The 16156-nt window shown below is 38.5% G+C and overlaps 1 protein-coding gene across 2 annotated transcripts in view; it reads right to left on the bottom strand.

Annotated features, from left to right (window-relative positions):
• Window positions 1–16156, bottom strand: part of RFFL (ring finger and FYVE like domain containing E3 ubiquitin protein ligase) — a 47825-nt gene that overhangs the window by 20643 nt on the left and 11026 nt on the right. The window lies entirely within an intron of this gene.

The following is a 16156-nucleotide window of genomic DNA, read 5'->3' as shown; positions in this document are numbered from 1 at the left end:
AGGTAACTAATGAAGAGATGAAGGTAACTAATACAGAATGGAGCAAAATATTTTAAAATTGGGTGTACTGAAAGATATTGTTGAACAATGGGCACAGAAGTTAATTGCAATAATGTATGGCTTTATAGATTATATTTAGAAGATGTTATGGATGAGGAACAGCTTTTACTGGACAAGACTGAGACTGATCTGAAAATGGATTTAAACATGACCGGTTACAAAAATGAAATGGAAAAAGATGTTGCCTTGAATATACAAATGAAACCTACTGATATCTTAATGGTTAAAAGGGGCAAAGAAATAACACATCAAAAGTCTGACCTGGATAAGTTTCCTATATTGATTTATAAAAGAGACTTTCTAAATGTTTGAAGAATTTTATGAGAAAGGACAAAGAAAAATGAAAAGAAATCACGTTCAGCAGATTATTGGAAGAGATTAAAAAATCAAGACTGTTAAAAGTAAATAAATATAAAGTTGGGTTTATTTGATCAAGTTTAAAATAGATATGTTATCTCTGATAACCCTTAATGGACTTTCGCTGATCAGCCTTTTTTGTTGTTATTGTTCTTGTTAAGAAAATTTACCTAATGAGATCAAACCAACCAGAGGAAAAATATAAATGTAATACTAAAGGCAGTTGCATTATCCTGGGGAAAGACAAAGCTGTTTTAAACAGTTGTGCACAGATGCATAACAGTCATACCCCATGTGCTCCAAAAAGGTTTTTTCAAAATATTCCAATTCCAATATTCCAAACCAATGATAGAAAATATTTGTAACAAAACATTCAGAAACTAAATTGAAACAAGCTTGGAGACCAAGCCACTGCCAAATTCCAAAACCAATGTCTGGTCAGTATCCAAATGCTATTTTCTGGAAGAAAGGATGATGCAAATCTCATAAATTAGTATGAAGTGACGTGTTCCCATTTTATAATGCAAAGGATCAGAGTCTGAGCTACAAATTAACAAATCCCTTGTTCAAATCTCCCCAAACCTATCAATTCATCAGACTGGCTTCAACTTCTACAAATCTGAGCAAAATATTGGAAACATAGGTAGTCCTCGACTTACAACAATTTTAGTGATCATTCAAAGTTACAATGGGACTGGAAAAAATGACTTATGACTATTTTTCACACATAACTATTGCAACATCCCCATGGTCACATGATCAAAATTCAGACTCTTGGAAATTGATGACAGTTGCAGTGCACAGTTGCACATTGATGACAGTTGCAGTGTCCCAGGGTCATGTAAATCACCTTTTACAACCTTCTGACAAGCAAAGTCAATGAGGAAGCCAGAATCACTTAACAACTCTGTTACTAACTTTTGACACTAACAACTGGCAAGAAAGTTCATAAAATGGGGCAAAACTCACGTAACAAATGTCTCGCTTAGCAACAGAAATTTTGGGCTCAATCGTGGTGTAAGTTGAGAACTACCTGTAATATACTAGCCTGCCTCACATAACAATACTATGATAAAATTGGCTACTTTTCATAAAAGTGCTGTACCTGTGTGATTATATTTTTAAAAATACAGTCCGGTTGTCTACTTCACAATCACCTAAGATTTGAGCGTATTTCTCTCCTCTAGCATTATCTCAATTATGGCTCATAGGTTTACCTGTCTTCCCCTCTTATCCCATTTACGGCTGCCCCTTTAAATAGAGTTCCAATAGAATTGTCTCACTGAATCATTAGCCAAACACTGCCTATGAAGAACAGCTGCCAAGCAATATGGCAAAAGCAAGGTAACAGTTGCTTCCTTAGGTTTCCTAGTGCTAATAAAATAGCAATAACATGCCTGCTCCATGCATCCCATGAAGAGTTTAGAAACAATTCCAAATGCAAGAAAATGCCATTGCGGTACAGTAGCCTTTGGGTTACGATTGTCCACTTACTGACTATTCAACATTATGACCTACCTGAAAAAGTAGAAGACCCAGATCCAAAGTTTCAACAATTGTTCCCCCACCACCACCATGGTCATGTGACCATATTTGGGTTACTCAGCAATGTGGCCACATTTATACTCTTCTGCAGCATCCCATGGTTACGTATCTTACTTGCACACTTACTTCTAATTCTTGGCAAAACTGGGCCTCAGTGAACAATGAGTCTGCTTAACAATTGCTGCAAAACAGTTGTAAAATTGAATAGATCACAGGGCCAACCTGTTTTACAAACATTACGACTTGCAATCGTAATGGCAAGCTCCAATATGATTGTAATTCAAGGACTCATAACATTGAGTAGGTCGCATAACTTTGTAGATAAAATCTCTTTGATTGCATAATTGGATAAAATAAATGAATTTAAATCACTCTCAACAAGACTTTCAAGACATAAATACAGCCATTCCCTTTGTATAATAGCAACAAGTAGCTTTGGAAGGAGGCCAACATCACCAGCTATTATATTTTGGGCCTAAATTCTTGCACCCATTGACATACTCTCTGAATTTAAATCAAAGGCAAAAGACAACAGCAAAGAGCAAAGGGAAATTTGCATCCTAGATAATAAATTGTCGAAATATTAAGAGGGGATAATAAGTAAACTGCCCAGTAAAATTATGGTAGTAGCAGCTACCATCAACTAGAGTTCCAGCCTATTATTTCCTAAATCTCAAATGTTCTGGACCAGTTTTTGACAATTATTGTTACGATAAAGATTTCATTGTGACATGGCATCAAAGCATCAGGGAGGAAAAAGTGAAAGTTAAGACAGCTATTGCTACATTTAATTAAGGAAGTAATTGCAATAGGGAAGAACAATATGAAAGGTCAGGTGATTCATCTCGCAATGCACACATTTGACTAGCAGCAAAAATTGCCAGGGAATTTCTAAAAGCCTGGCACTCTGACAAGTCAGCCCTCAATAGACACATAAATATTAACGATCTATAAAATATGCAAAAGAGATAATCAACCAGCCCAAAAGAGAAAAAAAAGACTCCAATGCCTGTCCTCCAGTTATCAGCATCCAGGTCAGCATAGATTAATTCCAAAGTTAACTTCAGACTAACATTCAAGGAAGCAATATCCCAATCAAGAAACTATCAAAGAGCCATCTGTAAACAGCCCAACCAAAAAATATCTAAGACCACCCCAACCACACAGATAGGCAAAACACCAGAATATAAACTGACAGAGAACATGTTTGGTATATTGGAGATGGGTTGCTGAGTATTGGGTTTGACTAATCACTTGCTTGGAAGGAGCTATCACTTTTCTTGAGCGAGGGGCTGTCTGGTTTATTTATATATAGAACAACCAGAATTTGACTGAAGTCAAATGGATCTTTTGGGACTCCTGAACTGGGCTCTGAGTGAAATTTTTGTGAGGGCTCCTTGGTGCTCTCTGAGCTTGCTTGTTTTCTTGCAAACATTTCATTAACTAGGTAACATCATCAGTGCTAGTAAGGAATGCTGTTTTAAGACATACCCTACCTCACAGTAGTCCAGCTCATATTTATAGTAGACAAAGTAATTTTCTTTTACAGGTTGGATATTAAAAAGTTACAGAAATAGAGTATATGTATATAACTCATGAAACTGCTGATTGACTGAAAGAGTGTCACATATTTCATCAAGTCAAAATAACTGCACAGGCAGAATAATTGAAACTAATGAAAGAACACACACACCCTTCTCAAAAGCCATCAGTGTCAGTTGAAATGTGTATATACACCTATAAATAAATCATCCCATTTTTTTTACCCAGTTCATGTTCTCCTATATACCCTCACTGTACATATTCTGATCCATGTGATCCACCTTCAGATATCATCAGGGGTTTTTTTTCAACACAACAAAACCATCACAGTGGTTTTGATATTTTAAGGTTGGTGTGACACATGAACTCACTACCTGTTTAATATTATCTGTGAACTAGGATACTTCAGCTAGCCATGATTAAAGTCTTTGCCATGAATCAAAGCTTGCTAAGCTAGCAAACCTTGATGCGCCACTGATCTGGAATGCATAACCAGGTTCGCCATCTCCCCAGGGATGGGTTTGGATTGCTCAAAGCAAAACACAAAATCAATACAAAACTCTTAAGCAGCTATCAAAACACACGAAAGGTGGTATTCTACTAAGAAAATGAAAAGTTACAGATAACTGGCAGTAATGTAGATTTTACATGTTTAAATTCAATATTGGAAATAAATAATTAACAAACTAGTATATTTTGAGTTACTTCAGTTTTTGTCTACTAAGTGAAATGAAAATTGTTTCACTTCCTTTTATTCATGAGCATTTGTTGTATGCAGCTGGAATTCAATCAAAACAATTTTTGTATTCTAATTAGTGACACAAAGTGGAAGGTAGAGTCTAAATAAGAAATTAACAGGGAAAACCTGTTTTTTAATTGGGCAAGAAAAAAAAACTAGTGGTTGAATTTAAGCTACTATAAAATGCTGCTTTAGTTCTGCCCTGCATTATCATTATTATAGCTTTCAAACTTTAGAAAATGACATTTTTCAGAATGCAAATTGTACTATGATTTAAAATGTTACATTTGTCCTGGCAGGAATCTTTTTAAAGCTAAAACAGGTGTCTGATACGATACCTACTAATGACATTAATATTTGTATGTACATTTCATAGACAACTTTTACAAGTCCTTATAGGAAGCTCTGTGAGGTAGACCAATGTTAAATCCATATGGTACAGTGGTTCAGATTTTGGTGGGGAAGGGGTTAACCCCAATTTTAACTTAGTGATCTAACTTTGTTCCCTGGCATCTTATTGTTTGGCTTGTCAGAATAAACATTTAGTTTGGTAGAAGCTCATGAATTCACTAATGCAGACTAGAAAGCAGGAAGATGTTCTGTTTCTACTGAACGTAGTTGAATATTAGAATAAGACCAAAAACAGTATCGCTGTCATTCATGAAGACTAATTGTCTGGGTTCACATACTGCTGAAGCCAAAATATTATTTGTTTGGTTTAGTATTAATGGGTTATGAACAGTTAGCCAACTGTGATTTATTTAATAAACTATTGTTGTACAAGCCATAGCTCAAAAACATGTCAGGCCGGTTATACAGTATATCCCCTCCCTATATATCCCTCTAAATACAGAGGAGAACTTAAATCCCAACAAGCTAAAAAAGCTGGGATTATGTGAGCACACAGTGAGATCACCAGGACATCCTAGAGTTGCAGTCCTAATTCAAGTTAAAAAAATATGCACAAAGAAGATAGTAGCAAGTGTCTTCCATATTGCTACCATCTGAACTCAATTCAATGTCTTAATTTCTTTCTCTAAGGATACCCAGACCCACTAAAATACACAGAATCCTATCAAGTGATCATATACAAGTCACAAAAATAAACATTAGAGTTCAAAAAAATCCCTTTTACATTTACCCCATAGCCTTTTTTCAGTCATGCTGCAGGAGGTAAACAATACTCAACACTGGTGAGGTTCCAGTAGGAAGCAAGGCTACCATGTAACTGCTAGAACAGAAAGGTATGTCCATCATCTATCATCCAGCAGAGTCCAGCCTCTAATATTCTTCCTAATGTACAGATAGATTCACACACAAGGGGGCCATAATAGGACAACAGAGATTTTGTAGTCCACACAAGCCATAAAATAATGCCAATCTTGACACCAAGTACTCGTAAGAAGGAGCATGTTTGATTTTTAAAAATATGAAGGCATACCTTCTTTGTGGGAGAGGAGGTGACATTTAATCTGCACAGGAACTCATAATCTCCCAGTTTCTAACTTGATATTTTAACCATTACATAAAACTGGCTCTCTTAGTCCCTTGCTAATGAAGCCAAAAATAAATGGCTTAGTTAACAAGCAAGGTTTTGCGTTAAACCATGACCAGTAATCCACAAATCAAGAACACAGCAAGAATCTTCTTCCTAACTCTGCAATAAGAGAAACTGAGACCAAGTGATTTACAATCTCAAGGCTTTACTTCCAGAAGTCATACATGTAATGTTAAATCCTGATTTAACATCATACAGTTATGCAATCATAAAACAGCTTCACATAACACATTATTAATCTATAATGTGGTTTGTTTGATACTGGCTTAGCGTGTTATGATAATTCTGCCAATAAATTTAAGGAGTTGTTTATGCACTCAGCCAATTGTGTTTACTTGATGAATGTTTAAGCAAACCATATTTTAACAAAGTGTAGAAACTAGATTAAAAAGTTAAAATCAGTTCAGTTTTCACATACAGTGACTGGACTCAATATAATGCAAATAAGTCTACCTTATAATGTAAACAAGTCTACCTTAGCTATAAATTTTGGATAAGTGATCTGGTTCACACATACAAACCATGCCAAAAACTGTGGTTTGGACAAAAATAAATGGCCACTTGGCCAACCAGATCCTCTTCCATTTACTTTTATGCAACTGTGTTTACAGATGATAAAGTGAAGGAATGGACCCTATCACACTGAAGATGGTAGCATGCAGATGGTAAAGGAAACATGAAGATAGTAAAGAGAAACATGTGGTAAATGGAAGAAAAAAACATCAAAAAGAAAGTGGAAGATCTGAAGATTGTAACCATGTGATTTCTGCAAGATCCTGGATGGTAGTGACAGAATCAACAACAGTGCAGCAGCAGTGGTTTGTACAGACCCAGCAAACAAAGAGCATCTACCAAAGTATTTGATGGCACTGACTTTGTGGTTACTGAAGTGGGGGTGGGGGAGTCTGTACAGCTGCAGCTGCCAATGAAGAGATCAATGGAAGAGCCCTAAACAACAGCATCATTCTCACAAAGTCAAAAAAGATGGTTGAGCTGACAGAAAGATTTTTTTCATTCTGCTGAGTGTGAGTGCTGACAGTGCTTGGGCTGTGTTAGTTGATGACAAATTTAATTGCTGTTTTTCTTTACAGTGTAAACTGCCTCAAGTCCTTTTGGGAAGCAAACAGTTTGTGAATTGTATACATAAATTAACAAATTTTATTATCGATAAATAGCAAGCAAGCATATGGGCTGAACGGATGGGAGTCACCTACCACATTAAGCAAAAATAAAGATTAAGATTGGGTCCTGTTTCTCATAGCAGTCTTCTTCCTACTGACACTTAAGCAAAGCACATACACAACCACAAAAAGCCACAGCTATGGGCAAGCCATTTCCTATATACCACAATATTTTTTTTGCCTGAAGCATGCAGATTGTGCAGGGACATATAACAACATTAAATACAAAGTTGTAGCATCAGGATTCAAAACTCTGTAGGCCTTCTGGGCAAAGCATTAAAAAGAATAGAGCTGAATGAAACTCCTTTGCAGTTCCTTTCTTTTTAACGCCATCCTATTGTAATAGATCTGATCTGAAGTTAGATAATGAAACCATCTTATTGAAGATAAGGTGACCTGGATCTGGCCAGCTCTAGGTAGAAAAATATACTGCATCACCACATATATTGTTCTGTTTTCATTATGGAGGAATGTAGGATATAGAGGAATTAAGATTATCAATACACTCGGGGTTCAGGTCCAGGACGAGTACAGAGACAACATTGTTGATGATCTGTGGTCAAGTCAGGATGGAAAAGGTGCATCCTTGAAGTAACAAGTCTTCAGTCCCATTGACCATGGTATCCAATTGGACATGTGTCAATGGTTAGGAGTGGTTTTACTGTTTTGTGGTGGTTAATCTCCTTTCTCTGTGACCAGTGTTGATGAGTGGGAGCCTCTCACTTGTGACATGGAGCAAAACTCAACTCTTTCTCCCCTTTTGTTTAACATCTACATAAAACCACTGGGTGACAGCCATATGATTTGGGATCCGGTATGATCAATATGCTGATGATACTCAACTATAATTCTTAACCCCAGTTAACCAAGCAACACTGTTGAAGTCCTGGTTATGCAAAACTGAATGGGGAGAGAAACAATCAGATTCAAGCCCGACAAGACACAGATGCTTGGTTCCCTGGTTCTGGGAACAAAATATTCCATTTTTAGTCTTTAATGGGGTTGCACTTCTCCATGCAAGACTAATGTACAATCTAGGGTCCTCTTGGATTCACAGCTCCTGCATGAAGATAAAATAGCTGTGGCCAGAAGGCCTTTGTACAGGGTCATCTGGTGTGCCAGTTATCCATTTCAGGACTGGGAGGCTGTCAGACCAGCCAGTAGAGCAAACTAAGAAACTGATGCCATATAGCAGGGGTCCTCAAGCACCAGTCCCCGGACCGGTACCGGTCCATGGAACAATTTCTACCGGGCTGCCGGTTTGCTGGGCGCCGCCATCTTGTTTTGATGAAAAAGTGCTTCTGGTGAGCTTTTCCGGGTAGAAAGCGGCATTTGGGTGCTGAAAGAATCCTCGCGCCTTAGTTTCATCGAGGAGGGGGCGGCTTCGAACAAAACTAAGGCGTGAGGATTCTTTCAGCACGCATGGCAAGGCGAGCTGAGCGACCGTCCCGAAGCCGTCGCGAAGCCCATCGACACAGGTACAAAGGACGAGTTGAAGGTGGTGGGGAGAAGCAGGGGACAGCTGGCTGGCCGGTCGCTCGGCTCGCCATGCCATGCATCCTGATGCCAGTACCAGGCCGCGGATGATTTTGTAATGCCGGTTCCGGGCCGCGGCACAAAAAAGGTTGGGGGCCACTGCCATATAGGACTACTTTTATTGTAACAGCTACAGTCATAGCATCTTGTAAGTCTGAAGATGCTTCCCCTCATTTTAATCCATGTAAATTTGTCAGGCACTGGATAGTGCACATATTGGTTGGAAAAAAACCTCTTCAGCCATTCCTTGTTTAATGATTACGATGGTTAGTAACCGTTCACAAATACACACATAATTACTACCATTTACTACCATATATTACTGTTGTATTTGTGAATAATCAGTAACCAACATAGTCATTAAGTAAGGAATGGTTGAATGAGCTTAAATTTTTAACCGTGAAGTGCCCAGAGCTATTATGGAGTTGGGTAACCTCAAAATGAACTAAATAAAATATAATATATACCAAACATCCCTTCCTCTACTCAGAAGGAATTAAGAGCTCATATGTGACATGGCAGCAATGATCTCACCTTCCAAGACCCTTCTGCTTTCACGCTCATTTATTTTTAAGCCCTTTTATGGGACTTAATCAAAGGAACTTTCTATTGGACAGAATTGAATAAGGTCTTGCAAGCCTATCAACTTTATGCCCCAACCAGAGCCTTTATAGGCATGCTGTGTCACTGGAATATGAGTTATGCCGACATATTTTTTTAAACAGTTACAAGCAACTCTACATTAGCAGCAGTGGAATAAAAACTGTTCCATGTTAATCCACGTCAACATAAATTTTAATGCTTCCTGTCAATGCATTAAGCAATCTCCTTCTCTATGGCTGCTTCAAAACATTTCAACTAGGAGGGCCTGCTGGTATTTATCACAGCAGTTTCCCCATGTACCTAGAAGAATGCATTTTCATAAAAGAAGCAAGACTACTAATAACAAACAAACAAAATATGTCTTTGCTGGCTAGCATAGTCACGAAGTTAATCTCCAGCGTGTCCTCTTAGAAAAATCATTAAATACAGCATTAAAAAAGTCTTCCCAAACCTCCTGAAATATACTGGAAACCATGCTAATTTAAATAGACCAAATCCAATTCTTTAGTTGCAGTTACAAATCTTTGTACAAATCTTTTGCTTTCTTTAAATAAATGCCTGCAGCATTTCTCCTATTTTTCTCAGTAAGAATTCTTCAGAGTATGTATGAAAGTACAAAATGGCACCATGAATCAGGAGATTAACAGCCTGCAAAGGAAAGATGCATGGAGAAAAAAGAAATATTAATTTTCCTGGTTTCTTCCAAAATTACAAAAGCTACAAAATGCAATATCCAAGCAGTTCTCACTTAACAATGGTAATTGGGACCAAAATTTTCACTCCATTGTTAAGCAATGCAGCCATAAAGCACAACATCACGTGACCACATTGCTTAGTGACAGCAATCCTGGCAGTCCTCACTGACGTTAAACAAGGATCTCAAGTCATTAAGCGAGGATTTCACATGACCTCAGCTTGATACTTCCTGCCAGCTTTCAACAAGCAAAGTCAATGGAAAAGCCAGTAGAAAAGTGCAAGGCAAGCTTTTCCTTAGGAGACTCACAAGCAGTGGGTAGGTGCTACAACATGAGTGCAGAGGGGTGGGCAGGTGAGTGCCACAGAGTACAGGTGAATGTACAGGTGAGTGCTGCAGCCTAGTGCAAACATGGCTGGGCAGATGCTGTGGGCATGCGTTACAGATTACAAGATTCCTGGGATTTCATACGCCATAGCAGAGCTCTCTGAGAGGAGGAACAACTTGTGATCTTTCCTGCTAGCTTCTCCATTGACTTTGTTTTGCTCACACTTGTGGAACGCTGCAACCACTGGAAGTGCAAGCAGATTGCCAAGCACCCAAATCACAATCACATGACCGAAGGGCTACTGAGACAGCCTCAACTTTTTAGGACTCATCATAAATACCATTTGTTCAGCGCCATCGTTAACTTCAAATCATTGAAATAAATGGTCATTAATTGAGGACTGTCAGTATTACGTAAAGTTGAAACCACACTATAAAGTGATGACCCACTTGACACATTATGCTAAGATAATAGCTGGGTTACCACAGCTTTGTGGGGATGCCTCACAGCTCTACCATCTCATCACTCCTTTTTTAGCATCTAGATCAGGGGTGTCCAACCTTGGCAACTTTAAGACTTGTGGAAAGCTGGCTGAGGAATTCTGGGAGTTGAAGTCCACAAGTCTTAAAGTTGCCAAGGTTGGACACCCCTGATCTAGATGAAGCCGCTGGTTGAGGTCAGCATGGGGTGTGATATCAACAGTATGCAGATGATACCCATTTGTACATCTCCACCCTGGGTTGATCAAGCAATGCTGTGGAAGTCCTTTCTGAATGCCTGGAGGCTGAGAGGCTGTGAGAGGGAGCGGGGGAAACAGGCTTCAGTTCAATCCTAGGTCCCCGGGGCTCCAAAGATATTCCATCTTTAACTCTTCTTGGGCTTGTACTTCCCCAATCAAAACTGATGTGTGGCTTGGGGGGGGCGGTATCTTTCTGTATTCATGGCTTCTATTCAAAACAGCAGATGGCAGCCATGCCAAGAGGGATCCTTGCACAAATTCTTTTTCTACACCAACTGTGCCTATTCTTGAAGCAAGAGGCATTGCACATGATGACTCATGCCTTGCTCATGTCCTGTTTGGAGTACTGTATAATGCACTCTATATCAGGCTGCCCTTGAAGAGCACTCAGTAGCTGCAGCTGGTTCACACTACAGCAACATGAGCTGTACAAGGTGTTTCTTATTACACTCGTATAAAGTGCTGTTTCACAAGCTGCACTGGATCCCAGGAGGCTTCCAGGTGTGCCTCAAGGTTCTGGTTCTTACCTATTAAATTCTAGATGGCACAGGGCCAGGCTATTTGCAGGACTGCCTCTCTCCTATTGTTTCTGCTTGCCTTGCCATGTCTACTGGAGAAGGCACACTTGGGTCTCTTCTATCAGTGTCATCTTGCTGGACTCCAAAGCTGTGCCTTCTCATTGGCAAAACCTGCCCTAAGGAACAGCATCCACTAAGAAATCCAGATAACCCCAATCCTATTAACCTTTCACAAAACTCTTGATTGCCTAGATCAGGGGTGTCAAACTCGCATCATCATGGCAGCGTCACGTATCAGGACTTTTCCTTCCTTTGTTAAACCAAGTGTGGGCGTGGCCATGAGTTTAACAGCCCTGGCCTAGATGTCTCTCCCAAGAGAGCAGGTTAGCTCCACTGCTGTTGATGTGCTTTTTCTGTTTATGAGGCTTACTGTTTTAATCTGAGGAACCTTGGGTTTTATATTGTAGTTTCTCTTGGGTCACATATAAAATACATAATATAGTTCATGTATATAAATAACAGATTTAATTTATTTTTATATTTTATTATTTTGTGGGATAATAATCATCAGCATTACAGCTGTCCAGGACCATATTTTACAGGGATCTCCAACCTTGGCAATTTGAAGACTTGTGGAATTCAACTCCCAGAATTCCTCAGTCAACAAAGCTGGCTGAGGAATTCTGGGAGTTGAATTCCACAAGTCTTCAAATTGCCAAGGTTGGAGATCCCTAATATATTGGATGCTGGGTCTGGACTGATGGATCCATTCCTGAATCTCCCTCTACCTTCCAGCAGATGTAGACCTACTGCCTACCATAAATCCTTCTAAAATGACTATGGCAAATATGTAGTTTTTACTGCATTCAGTGTTTTCATCAGTATAAATTTGCCAGCAAATATAAACACCTCACGCTAACCTCATGAAGTTTGGAATAAGCCTTCTCTTCAAATATCTGTCTTTGGGAAATCTGTCTCTAATGACCTTGTAAACACAGTTTCCTGTTGCTGATAAGACCCTGAACCTTTGTACATAGCAATATAACTACTTATACTGTCTGGCCTAGGACACAGTACAGATAATGTTGATAAACGCAAGGTTTAACTACCTGAGATAGTAGTCTCAGTTTAACCAGCTACATTGCAAATGGAGTCTGAGCCTAGCTCTGTACACAGTAGCAAATGACAAGACTTTGTTAATACTATAAACCTGTGATGGCGAACCTATGGCATGCATGCCACAGGTGGCATGCAGAGCCATTTGTGCCGGCACGCAAGCTGCAGGCAAACTTACCTCACTGCGCATGCGCGCGCCTCAAAGCTCATTTTTGGCCTGTTTGAAGCCTTTTTCGGCCTCCCAGAGGCTTGAGGAAAGCCTCTGCAACCCGAAAAATAGGCCCATTTCATCACTTCCTGTATTTTCAGAAATACCGGAAATGATGAAATGGGCCTATTTTGGGGGCTGCAAAGGCTGCAGAGGCTTTCATCAAGCCTCTGGGAGGCCGAAAATCAGCTGGGAGGTGCAGTGTAGGTAAGGGGGTGGTAGCAGGGGGATTGCATGCGCATGTGCAGGGGGTGGGCACGCATTGCCTTCTGGGTGCAGGCACGTGAGTGCGCACCCAGAAGGCAATGTGGGCGCGCGCACAATATTTGGCACAGGAGCCCAAAAAGGTTATCCACCAATGCTATAAACTCTTTTCTCCTGCTTAACCTATAAACCAAATTCATAGATTAAAAAAATTCTCTTCCGGCAACTTTCTTCCACAAAACCTGAACCCTGGTTAAATGTCTGAAATATCAGTTGGCACTCAAGAATATAAATGGAATAAAGCTTTACGATACACCCGCAAAAAAAAAAAACTTTAGGGAGAAATATGGCTATGCAATATGCAATATGATTGTGCAATGAAGTCAACACAAAAATTGACATCATGAATCCTTGCCAGAAGTTTCCCAGCCTATCTGTTGACAGCAAGCATCCATCACTCATAGAAAGCATTGCATCCAACCTGAGAGTCACACAAGCTGCACTACAATAGCATTCACATAGTATACTAAGTCATAGTTTGCTTGGATTCACCCATAACAGTAAGATGATTTGGTGCACATATAACGATAAGTTATAAACGATTGTTTAAAAAATAAGAATTTAGCTCACAGTTTGTGCTGAGTCAAAACCGAACATACTACATTAAGGCTTCATGTGATATTTGAATACAGCTACTGCATTTTGAGCAGGCAGGAATGCTCAGTTCATTTGAAACACCTACATCTAAATATAGTGGCTAACATGGCAAGACAGTATGTTCTTTCAAATGCTACTAGTGAGTACTAGGCAGCCTCAAGCCACTACTACATTGAAGAGGTCACAGGACTCGAACATTTTACCCAGCCTGCTCTTATGAAGCAGAAGATTAAGCAACAGTTAAAAGCAGATAAAGTATAAAGCATATTTCTGTCTATCTAACATGGATCCACAAGCTAGTACTTTGCAAATGCTCCAGAAAAACATTATCAAGATACAGATTTTTCACCAGCAAAATCCTAGTTGGAAAACATACAATTCAAAAATTCACACTGGCTCAAACTATGTCTAATCAGATTATGATTACTATAGTGCAGGAGTCCCCAATCCCCAGGCTGTGGCCCACTATCAGGCCACAGCATGTTCGGAACCAGGCCACACAAGTATGTACGCGTGCAGTTCCATTTACACACACCTGCAGCTCACACGGAACCGGAAAGATGGGGGGGCACTGCTATAGTGATCATCTGAACACCTGCTCTAGTGTTTACAAAAACTCCTTTAAGAATATGCTGTGACCTGACCTGTGACCTCAGAAACTCTTTTTTTTTTTAACAAATTTTATTCAGTTTTTCACATAAAAACAAAAATCTCTTTTTAGTGGACAATATATTTCCGGGTCATCACCTTTACATACAAATATGACAGCAACTATGCATTCATATATGCATACTTAATTATATTATTACCTTTTCCATTCCAAATTTTCAGTAAGGAGAGAAACAAACACATTAATTCTGGCCTCTTTCATTAATCTCAATCAAAACATCTTTTTGTTTCATTTCAATTATTTCAAATATAATCCTTTAATATTTATTTTAAAAATAAAGATAAACAATATGTGTTTGCCTAATAATAATAATAATAATAATAATAAGTTGCCAATGTCTCTCCTTGCTTTTAATAGTCTATATGACTTATTAATTTAGTTGGTTCTTTAGTCTGTCATATTCCCTTTCCATTACACATTCTTTTTATAAATTCTAAATTAATACAAGTTTAAAGAAAAAAAGGAAAAAAAAACAAGTATAGGTTTCTCCCCTTTTACTGCTTTGAGTGTGACACCTCAATGGTTAAAATATACCTTTATTCCCTCATCTTGATTCCCAATAAACCATTATTTTTAAGAAATTATAATAATCATTATATCTTTTCATTTGGATTCCGCAACATATTTCCCCCCTTAATTTTTAATAAGAGTTATCAATATCTATATTACCCTATTTTCTAAATATTTTAATTGCAGAAATATTCTTATTACCCCTTGTCACCCTACAGAATCCCCTTTTCAATACATCAACCATTATCTCTGAAAAACAATTTCTTTTCAACATTTTACTATTTCTGTATTTCTTTATTTCATGCGCCTGTTTCTTACTGCTTCTCCTCCCCCTCTTTTCCCCATATCTTTTCTCATTCCAGTTTATATCCCTCTCTTTCTTAATATCTTCCTTTCCCCTTTTCTGCTGGGTTTTTCTGTCTTTCCCAACTTCACGGGTGTTCCCCCTTTTGATTGCCTTCTTAAATCTCAACTTTTTAACCTTCCTTCTTTCCCAACTTCTTTGTAGCGTTCTTTGTGTTAATTGTCTATTTAAGATGTCTTCTCCTTGAGTCAACTCCTCCTCCTCTGAAGCTCGCTCTTCTTCTTCAATCGCCATTTCCATTTTTTCTAATACAGAACAAAGTGATTCGCCTCTTTCCTGTAGTAATTCTCTCATACTTTTAAGTTCCATTTTTAATTCCCAAAAAGATATGATCATTACACACTCTTGTATTTTATGATCGTTAAAGTCCACAAAAAAAACACTTTTACTTTCCTTCTTCTTTCAATTTTCTAAAGTTCTCAATTGTTTCAGCCCAGGGTCTATACCAAAAACATCAATCAATCCCACAGTCAGTCTTTCCTTGCTTTTTTCTTTATTCTAGTTCTGCTTTCACTTTCTAAGATTCTTATTTTGTTTCAATATTTCTTTAATATTATATCCACACAAGTTCATTCAGAAACGGAATGCTTTCCCTTGTTTGAGCTCAAGTTTTTGTCAAAAGGTGGCACTCTCCATTATACAAAGTCTTCACCTTTTCCCCCTATTTTTTTATTTAGGGTTTTTCAAACCTCAATGTTCCAACATAGTCCAGTCTCCAATTTGTAAACGTTATTATTATTATTTGACAATCTTAAGTCCAGCTTTATTTTATGCCTGTTTATTGCCAAAATATTTTAGTCCAATTTAGTTAAATCTTTAGTTCTGGCTTCTTCCTTTCCTGGTTCGAAGCCCCACTTAGCTGTCAGAAATATTTTCCTATTTTTTTCCTGTCCCTTTGTAATTTCGCTGCTCACTTTTCTTAAAAATTCCATGTTACCTTAATCCCAGGATACTTTTGTTTAGTTGCATCGCCCAATTGTCCCGGTTCAGATGTTATCCACCTCTTTCTTCCCTCCTGCACAAATCT

The sequence above is a fragment of the Pseudonaja textilis genome, chromosome 1 (assembly GCF_049901715.1).
Source record: "Pseudonaja textilis isolate UNSWEBS1 chromosome 1, rPseTex1.2, whole genome shotgun sequence".
NCBI classification, from domain to species: Eukaryota; Metazoa; Chordata; class Lepidosauria; order Squamata; family Elapidae; genus Pseudonaja; species Pseudonaja textilis.
The sequence above is the reverse complement of the archived record's forward strand: the minus strand, read 5'-3'. Positions and strand labels throughout refer to the sequence as shown.